This window comes from Trachypithecus francoisi, unplaced genomic scaffold (assembly GCF_009764315.1).
Source record: "Trachypithecus francoisi isolate TF-2019V2 unplaced genomic scaffold, Tfra_2.0 Lachesis_group1, whole genome shotgun sequence".
Lineage (NCBI taxonomy): Eukaryota > Metazoa > Chordata > Mammalia > Primates > Cercopithecidae > Trachypithecus > Trachypithecus francoisi.
The window spans coordinates 178,285,163-178,294,709 of NW_022681454.1; the positions used below are offsets into that span (position 1 = coordinate 178,285,163).

The 9,547-nt window shown below is 48.3% G+C and overlaps 1 long non-coding RNA gene across 1 annotated transcript; it reads left to right on the plus strand.

Annotated features, from left to right (window-relative positions):
• The first annotated feature begins 2,709 nt into the window (after nucleotides 1-2,709).
• Nucleotides 2,710-4,666, plus strand: LOC117084869. Its single transcript, XR_004437722.1, has 3 exons — nucleotides 2,710-2,761; nucleotides 3,103-3,365; nucleotides 3,961-4,666. It is a non-coding gene; the product is annotated as an uncharacterized LOC117084869 (long non-coding RNA).
• Nucleotides 4,667-9,547: the final 4,881 nt, after the last annotated feature.

Below are 9,547 nucleotides of genomic sequence, written 5' to 3' on the forward strand. Positions count from 1 at the left end.
CTGCTCACAATGCTTAGCATAGAGGTCTCCACACGACAGCCCACAGGCAAAAGCCAGTCTACTGCCTGTTTTTGTACAGCCGCTGAACCAAGAATGATTTTTACATTTTTAAATGGCTAGAAAAAAGAAAAAAGAAAATCAATATTTTGTGACACATGAAAATGAGATGCAATTCAAATTCCAGTGTTGATAAATAAAGTTTTGTGGCAACATAGGGCATTGTCCAGGGTTGCTTTTAGGCTAAAGAAGCCGCTCTTATTTTTTAGAGCTCAGCTGTTGCAGCCACGGCTAAATGGCCCACAAAGCTTGAGATATTCACTAGCTGGCCCACCACAAAAGAAGTTTGCCAACTTCTGCTTTAGCCACACTGAAGACCTTTCTGTCACTGAAACTCACTCTGTGCATTCCTTCCTCAGGGCTCCCTGTTTCCTAGTCTCCATTTCTGGTATGTTCTTCTCTAGCTTTTCACGTGACTGGTTTGTTCTCATAAAGTCTGGCTTAACTTGGACAAAACCAGCAGAAGGTCATACACTATCAGACTGTATCTCCTTCCATAATGACCAGTTTCCAAACCCTGCGTAGAGAGAGATTTGGTTTCAGACTCTCTCATTTTTATCTGGCAGTAGCGAGGGAATGAGAAGCTTTCTTGAGGCCACGATTGGTTCTGAACTCCATCAACCTAGTGATTTCTCCTGCAATTGGTGTAAATCAAGCTTGTCCAACCTCACAGCCCATGGACTGCGAGGAGGCCCAGGACAGCTTTGAATGTGGCCCAACACAAATTCGTAAACTTTCTCAGAACATCATGAGATTTTGTGTGTGTGTGATTGTTTTTTAGCTCATCAGCTATCGTTAGTGTGTTTTATGTGTGACCCAAGACAATTCTTCTTCTTCCCAAGGAAGAAGAAGCCAAAAGATTGGACACCCTGATGTAAACAGATGTCCCTCCCCTCTCGCACCCAGGAGACTAGGAAGCTAAAGGAAGAGACTGTTCTGTATCCCAGACTCGGGGGAACAAACGAGATGTTGCTGCAACTCTCCCCATGGTCGTTTCAGCCACATCTCCATCACATTACAGCCAGCAAGGGAGCAAGAACGGGCCAGAATTCTTAACGGAATTGTGGACATGGAACTTCCAACAGAGGATAAAGTGTGCTTTTTATTACAGGGCACTGGTCCACCAAAGAGGGCATCCATAGGCCCTCTGGATAAAAGCTACATTTATCCATGATGTGGAGAGAGGTCTTCTGAGCTAAAGTCAGTGCACATTGTCTACAGCCCGTGTAGTGTGGTGTGGTACAGACAATGTGCATGGACCTTAGCTCAGAAGACCTCTCTCCACATCAGCTGCGGGGTGCTCCAAGTCACCTACCTACTCGGAGCCTGTTTCCTCATCTGTAAAATACCAACGGGCCTAATCCTCTTAGAGACTGTTTAAGGATCTGGTGAGAAAACATTTTTACAATGCTTTTTAAACTAAGTCTTTAAGAAATACAAAATATTTTACTAGCCCTTTCTCGATGGCATGAACACAAAATTCTGCTTAAGAAGAGCCACCATGGGGCTGGGTGCGGTGGCTCACGCCCGTAATCCCAGCACTCTGGGAGGCTGCAGCAGGTGGATCACCTGAGGTCAGGAGTTCCAGACCAGCCTGGCCAACATGATGAAACTCCATCTCTACCAAAAATACAAAAGTTAGCTGGGTGTGGTGGTGGGCACCTGTAATCCCAGCTACTCAGGAGGCTGAGGCAAGAGAATCCCCTGAACCCGGGAGGCAGAGGTTGCAGTGAGCCAAGATCGTACCACTGTGCTCTAGCCTGGGCGACAGAGCTAGACTCCATCCCCCCCCCAAAAAAAAGACAAAAGAAAAGAAAAGAAAAAAAGGAAATATCACCATGGACAACTTCTATGATTTTGTGAGTATCTCAAGAGTATTTAATTAAGTTGTCACGTCCTTAAATGTATTACTTTTAAATATATATAGGAGAAAAAGATATGTGTGAGGTTTGAAGGGGTGTTGCTTAGAATGCAAATACATTCTGTGAGATGTGGGGTGGGGGCCGACTGTGGAGGCAGAGATGAGGGAAATTCTGAAAAAGGAAGCTGCCAGGATAACAGATCAAGGCCAAACCAGGAGAGAAATGCGTCCAGACCTCCTGGGTAAGCATAACTCTCACACTGATATGACACCTTTAATTTAGAAAATGTATGTTTCCCAAAGCAATTCAGTGAATGGGGTTCACTGTAGGAATTGTTTCAGGGTTACCAAGTGCAGTGAATACCAAGGGGACTATTATGACAGAGACCACTGAGGGACTTTTTTTTTTTTTGAGACAGTCTCGCTCTGTCACCCAGGCTGGAGTGCAGTGGTGCGGTCACGGCTCACTGCAGCCTTGACCTCCCAGGCTCAAGCAATTCTCCTGCCTCAGCCTCCCAAGGAGCTGGGACTACAGGTATGTGCCACCACGCTCAGCTAGTTTTTTATTTATTTTGTTTTTTAGAGACAGGGTCTCTCTCTGTCACCCAGGCTGGAGTGCTATGGTACAATCATGACTTATTGCAGCCTCAAACTCTTGGGCTTAAGAAATTCTCCTGCCTCAGCCTTTGGAGTAGCTGGGACTAGAGGGGTGCACCTCCACGCCCAGCTAATTTTTCATTTCTTTTATTTTTTACAGATGGGGTCTCACTTTGTTACCCAGGCCGGTCTCGAACTCCTGGCTTCAAGCAGTCCCCCCACTTCAGCCTCCCACTGGGGTTACAGGTGTGAACCGCCATGCTAAAGGTATTTTGAATTGGGATTTAGAAGAAAATGCAGTAAGTTCTGAGAGACTGAGGACGATGCTTGGCCCAAGAGCTGGTTTAAACATAAAATGTATCTCTATTAAGACCCGTGTGAGGGCCCGGAGGTGCCCTGGCCCTGGAGTCAGGAGATGTGGGTCCCAGGCAGTGCTCTGACATGCCCTAGCTGAGCAGAGCTGCTCTCTGGGAGCCAGTTTTCTGCTCGGTAAAATTAGGACAATATGCTCTATCTTTCGGGTTGGGGAGGGTGGTGCGAGGAGCAGAAATAATGCGTGGAAAAGCAATCTGCACTGTACCCTGCAGGACAGGAAGCTGCGCTTCCTGCTCTCATGTGCCAGGCCAGTTACTGTCGAGATGTACGCTCCATTCAAACAGCGTCATCTTCCCCAGGCTGCAGAGATACCAGTGTTACAGCACCGCCGAGAGGAGGAGCTGACTGCTCCTGTTGGGAGGACCTGGAGATGATTCATGACAAGAGCACTATAGGAAGAGAGAGAAACATCTGCTTCCTCGAGTGCCAGGATGGCAGAGGCCACCGGAAGTCTTCACTTGGCTGAAGACTTGCAGTGAGTCTGGGGTTTCATTCAGATAATTGAGAGAAGGCCAGCACCATGGGAACTGTTCAGAATGGGGGTCCAGGGTCAACAGAGAGAACCCTGATTGTATTCAAGAAGAAAGGGGAAACTCTGAGCTAGGATAGCTGAGCTCAGCAGGAGGTCAGAGAGGTAGGACTAGCATGCAGCAAGGGGGCCATGAGCCAGGAGAGGCCTGCAAGGTGGGATGTGCACACGGCTGATGCTGGACACCTGCAGCCAGGGCGTGACGGGGGCAGTGGTTGACTACCCAGGGTGCATGTCTTATCCCCCGCCCCCACCCACCACGCCTGCCCACACCTTTCTGTGTGGGTCCTCACCCAGCCTGGCCACGCTCCAGTGGCATCTACAGCTCTGCTCTTTTCCTCACCTGCAAAGAGCAAACAAAGAGGGTAGCAAGGTTAGGCCGGGTGAGAGGCCACTCGCCCTGGCCAGCAAGTGTGGGTGAGGCAGGACATGCCAGGCCCCCGGCCGTCCAGAAGTCCCCTTGGAACAGATGGAAGAGGCAGTTCCATCTGCCAACAGCCAACCCTCTTGCCCACTTACCAATCCCATTCTCTCCACGTAGCCCTCCAAAGCAACTCCCTGGGCATCTTCAAAGCCGGAGGCCTGGAAGTGAGAAGAGGCCAACATGTGCTCTAATGAGATACAGCCCCAGGTTCCACTTCATCTCCTTGAGACTCCAGCTTTTGCTTGCTCTCCCCATGTCCACCTTCCCTTCCTGACTGCCAGCGGCAGCCGGCAGATTATATTTCCACGCGGCAGCTCAATGCGCTCAGCCAATGCATCAAGGAAGCCAGCGGAGGGTTATCAATCAATAACGGCTCAAACAGTGAGCGTGTGAAAGATGAATACTGGATGTTTTCCAGGACTTTGCAGTCATTCATATGCATATATACTTTGCAAATTTCCAAGAAGAAAATATAGCATGTGGCATGTCTCAAACTTGATTGTTCTATAGAAAGTGTTATGAGCTCAACTGTGTCTCCCTAAAACTCATATATTGAAGCTCTAACCCCCAGTGCCTTAGAATGGGACTGTGTTCGAAGATAAGGCCTTTAAAATGGGAATTAAGGTAAAACGGGGTCATGAAAGTGGGCCCTAATCCAGTTATCACTGGTGTTCTGAATGACCACGTGAACACACAGCAAGAAAGCAGCCACCTGCAAGCTGCCGGGCGTGGTGACTCACACCTGTAATCCCAGCACTTTGGGAGGCCAAAGCAGGTGGATCATGAAGTCCAGAGTTCAAGATCAGCCTGATCAACATGGTGAAACCCCATCTCTACGAAAAATACAAAAATTAGCCAGGCGTGGTGGCAGGCGCCTATAATCCCAGGTACTCAGGAGGCGGAGGCGGGAGAATTGCTTGAACCCGGGAGGTACAGGTTGCAGTGAGCTGAGATTGTGCCACTGCACTCCAGCCTGGGTGACAGAGCAAGACTTTGTCTCAAAGAAAAAGAAAAGAAAAGAAAACAGCCCCCTGCAAGCCAAGGAGAGAGGATTCAGAGAAACCAAGCCTACCAATACCTTGGTCCTGAACATTCTGCCTCCAGAACCGTGAGAAATCAATTTCTGTTGTTAAAGCTCCCAGTCCATGATATTTTGTTACGGCAGCCCTAGCAAACTCATGCAGAAAACCTCTGACTATCTGCATGATCAGTTTAGGATGTGCTGAAATAGTATTATTCATCATTTCAATACTATTTTACTTATTTATTTTTAATTTTATTTTTTTGAGATAGAGTCTTGCTCTGTCACCCAGGCTGGGGTGCAATGGCGCGATCTCGGCTCTCTACAACCTCGGCTCACTGCGCTCTCCACCTCCTGGGTTCAAGCAGTTCTCCTGCCTCAGCTTCCCGAGGAACTATGATTACAGGTATGCACCACCATGCCCAGCTAATTTTTGTGGTTTTTTTTAGTTTCACCATGTTGTCCGGGCTGGTCTGGAACTCCTGACCTCAGGTGATCTGCTCGCCTCAGCCTCCCAAAGTGCTAGGATTACAGGCATGAGCCACTGCACCCGGCCCAATACTATTTTATTAAAGCTTTTCTATGTGTTTATTTGTATTTCTTGGTTATCTAGTATCACTGATTTCTAAGCACTAACTTTCCCCACCTTTGTGTGAGTTCTTTGCACCTGATTCACATAAATCCTTGAATGGTACCTACTCTACAAATAGACAAATGCTTCCTGTGCATTCTCGGCCTGCATTCATAATCCCTCCCTGGCCAGCCATTGCGGTGGCTTTGTACTGTGTCACTGTGCCTAAGCTGGAACTATGTTTCTCAGAAAATCGGAGCAAAATTTGGAAGGCAGAAGTAAAACAGCAGTAATATTTACAGTCAAAGTCTGTGTAGGGCCCAGCACTATGGTGGCTCACACACAATGCCATGCACCCACTGGCTCAATGTACTGGTACGGGGCAGCAGCCGTGCCTGCAGTTCCTCCAGCTCCCACCAGAACTGCTGCTTCAGCTTGATGGCATCTTAGGTTTGGGAGCAGTTCCATGGTGAAGTGCACCAGCCCTCCTGCAGGCCATCTTCAGCGTCAGAGCTGGAGTGCTGGAGACCTGAGAGGCTGATGTGGAAGACATCAGTTTCAGTCCATCCACAGGAGTTCCATCTCCTCCCTGCAGGTGCAGCTCACGCTTACCCTCTCCCACTTCACATCCATTTGCCAGCCCTGCTGACTTTAGGCCCACTTCTGGACACGGGGCAGCAGGTTGCAGCTCCCACAACAATGTTTATCCTAATGTCTTCAATAAATGCCTTGTTTTGCTCAAGGTGGTTTTGCTTCTCTGATCAAACTTTAATGATACAGATTTTGGAACCCTTGTAGGTGCTGCTGCAGTAAAAACCTAAAATGTGTGGCACTGGCTTTGGGGCCAGGCAGTGAATAGAAGGCAGACGGGCCTTGAGAAGTCTGTCAGTGAGGGCTTCAATAAACATGACGAAAATATGGTTGAAACCTGGAAGAGGGAAGACAGGTTTGTGCAGTGGTGGGAAGTTCAGCAACATTGAAACCCAGGATAACTTGGAAAATAGAAAATGTTTCAATGAACTGTAGACAGAGTGGAGGGAACTGACAGGCACACGGGCCCCCTAACTTCTAGCTGCCACAATAAAATAAAAGAGAAAGGGCCGATCACACTTGTAATCCCAACGCTTTGGGAGGCTGAGGTGGGCAGATCATGAGGTCAGGAGTTCAAGACCAACCTGGCCAATGTGGAGAAACCCCATTTCTACTAAAAATACAAAAATTAGCAGGGCCTGGCGGCGGACGCCTGTAATCCCAGCTACTTGGGAGGCTGAGGCAGGAGAACTGCTTGAACTCGGGAGTCGGAGCTTGCAGTGAGCCGAGATCGTGCCACTGCGCTTCAGCCTGGGCGACAGAGCAAGACTCCATCTCGGAAAAAAAAAAAAAAGAAATTAAAATAAAAAATAAAAATAAATAGGCCAGGCACAATGGCTCACGCCTGTAATCCCAGCACTTTGGGAGGCCGAGGCGGGTGGATCACCAGGTCAGGAGATTGAGACCATCCTGGCTAACACAGTGAAACTCCGTCTCTACTAAAAATACAAAAAAAATTAGTCGGGCGTGGCGGTGGGCGCCTGTAGTCCCAGCTACTCAGGAGGCTGAGGCAGGAGAAGGGCATGAACCTGGGAGGCAGAGCTCGCAGCGAGCTGAGATCACACCACCGCACTCCAGCCTGGGTGACAGAGAGAGACTCCGTCTCAAAAAAATAAATAAATAAAATAAAAAATAAGAGAGAATGAGACCAGTTAAGGAACCAATGGTGGCAGGACTTGCAAGATTTGAAAAAAGAAAAGAAAGAAAAATGGTTTATCATTCCCAGCCTCTCCAAATGGCAAACACCTCAAAAATTAAGAAATGGCTTGTGGCTCTGGTTCCAGTTAAGACAGAGTGAGCCGATGCCATGGTAGCTCCCCAATGGGTTACTTCTAAGAACCCCAGAGTGGATACATAAAGCAACTTAATAGGGACTCTGCAAGGAAATAATAGCAGGTGGGTTGGAGAGGGAGAGCCAAACTCCAAGAAAAACGAGTAAGGTGGTGAGTTTCCTCTTCTTCCCCTTCCATGTTTCTTGACATAGATTCAGGGCAGCCAAACCCAGAACTGCTTAAATGGCAGGGACGGGAAACATTTCAAGAGAAATTCTCTCTTTGCAATCAATGGAATAGGAACAGGGGTCCCTGCATGGCAGAGCGAATGGGGGAAACCTGGCTTTAGTCCATCCCTGCCTGTCCTGATGCCATAAAAGAGTAAGACAGGCCGGGCGCGGTGGCTCAAGCCTGTAATCCCAGCACTTTGGGAGGCCGAGACGGGCGGATCACGAGGTCAGGAGATCGAGACCATCCTGGCTAACACGGTGAAACCCCGTCTCTACTAAAAAATACAAAAAACTAGCCGGGCGACGAGGCGGGCGCCTGTAGTCCCAGCTACTCGGGAGGCTGAGACAGGAGAATGGCGTGAACCCGGGAGGCGGGGCTTGCAGTGAGCTGAGATCCGGCCACTGCACTCCAGCCTGGGCGGCAGAGCAAGACTCCGTCTCAAAAAAAAAAAAAGAGTAAGACTTAGGGGTCTTTGGGGAGGGGATGCGTATATTTTGCATGTGGGAAGGGTGTGAGCTATTGTTGCCAGAGGACAGGCTGCTGGACTACCTGATCCAAAGATGGTGCAGGAGCACCCCTCGGCCCACATGCTGGTTTCATAATGTGATCTTGTCATCTCCCATCAAGAGGTGAAGTCTACATCCCTTCCCCTTGAAGCTGGGAGGGCTTTTGTGCCTGCTTTAACCAACAGAGGATAGGAGAAGTGACACTCTGTGACTCTAAGACTAGATTATAAAAGTCAATGCTGTTTCCTACTGGCTTTTTTTTCTCAGGATATCACTCCTGGAACCCAGTGGCCATGTTGTCAGGAAGCCCAGACCACATGGTGATGCCCCAGCTGAAGTCCTAGCCCCAGTAATCCACAGACTGTAGGAGATAATAAGAATGGATAATTTTTGTTCTTTCGTGCCACTAAAGTTGTGATTATTTGTTATAAAGGAATAGGTACATAACTATCCCCAAAGACCCGAACGGTAAACCAGGAAGCCAATGTATTACTTTACAAGAAAGATTAGGTCTTTCCAGAGACCACTTACTCCATCCTCGGCAGCCCCTTCCAGGTATCCAGGTCCCTTCGAGGCTACTGGATGGATAAGAAAATAGAGCGCAGAGACCCACCGGCCTGGTGACACTCACTGAAGCTTCTGCCCCAAGCTGTGTCCACCAGTGACTGTCATTTCCCTTCCCACCCCACCCCCAATGCTCGCTCTCTCATTCCTGCTGGAGAGGGTTTATGTCCACCCATCTCCTGCTATTAATAGTCGTTCTTTCCTAGATAAAGCAAACACAACAGATTCATGTTCTTCTAGGTTAATACACTTATTACGTTCAGCGTCACAGATGTTACTATAGATGTCCTGATAAAAACACCACATTGATTCATGGGGGGCACCACTCCTCAGTCAGTAGTTTACTGATTATTCATTAGTCTGACTTCGCCCATTACCTTTTCATTCTTCATTGCAGTCTGAGAGGTTAACTTATCTCCAAGCTGTGACTGTCTTAGTGTTATCCCATGGACTGATATACATGGTCACTCCCACCTGTCAGCCAAAAGCAATGCCTAGTGACTTGTTTGGGTGCCGAACAAAGGGTGCTCATGTACCATATTTTGAGAAACCATGAAGTTTAGCACACGTAGTTGTTCATCTAATACTTTCATTCTGAGGTACATGGGGCTGATTGACTGCACTGAGTCACACTTTGGCATAACCCCTCGGGTTACTCTCAGTCCCTTGTTATAGGACCAACAGGTTCATGTGCTCACTGTGCAGTAACAGACCCATTCCACAGAGACAGCAGGGTTTGCAGCAGAGAAAGTTTAAGAATCTCAAGGTGCCGAGCAAGGAGATGGGAAGAGACTCTCAAATCCATCTCCCCAAGGAGTTCTTGGCTGGGGCTTTTAAGGGGATCATGAAGGGGAAGGGGCTGGATAACTGGGGTCCTTGATTGGTCAGGGTAGGGGGATGAAATCATCAGGATGTGAAAACTGCATTCTTTGGTGAGCCAGCCTCTTAT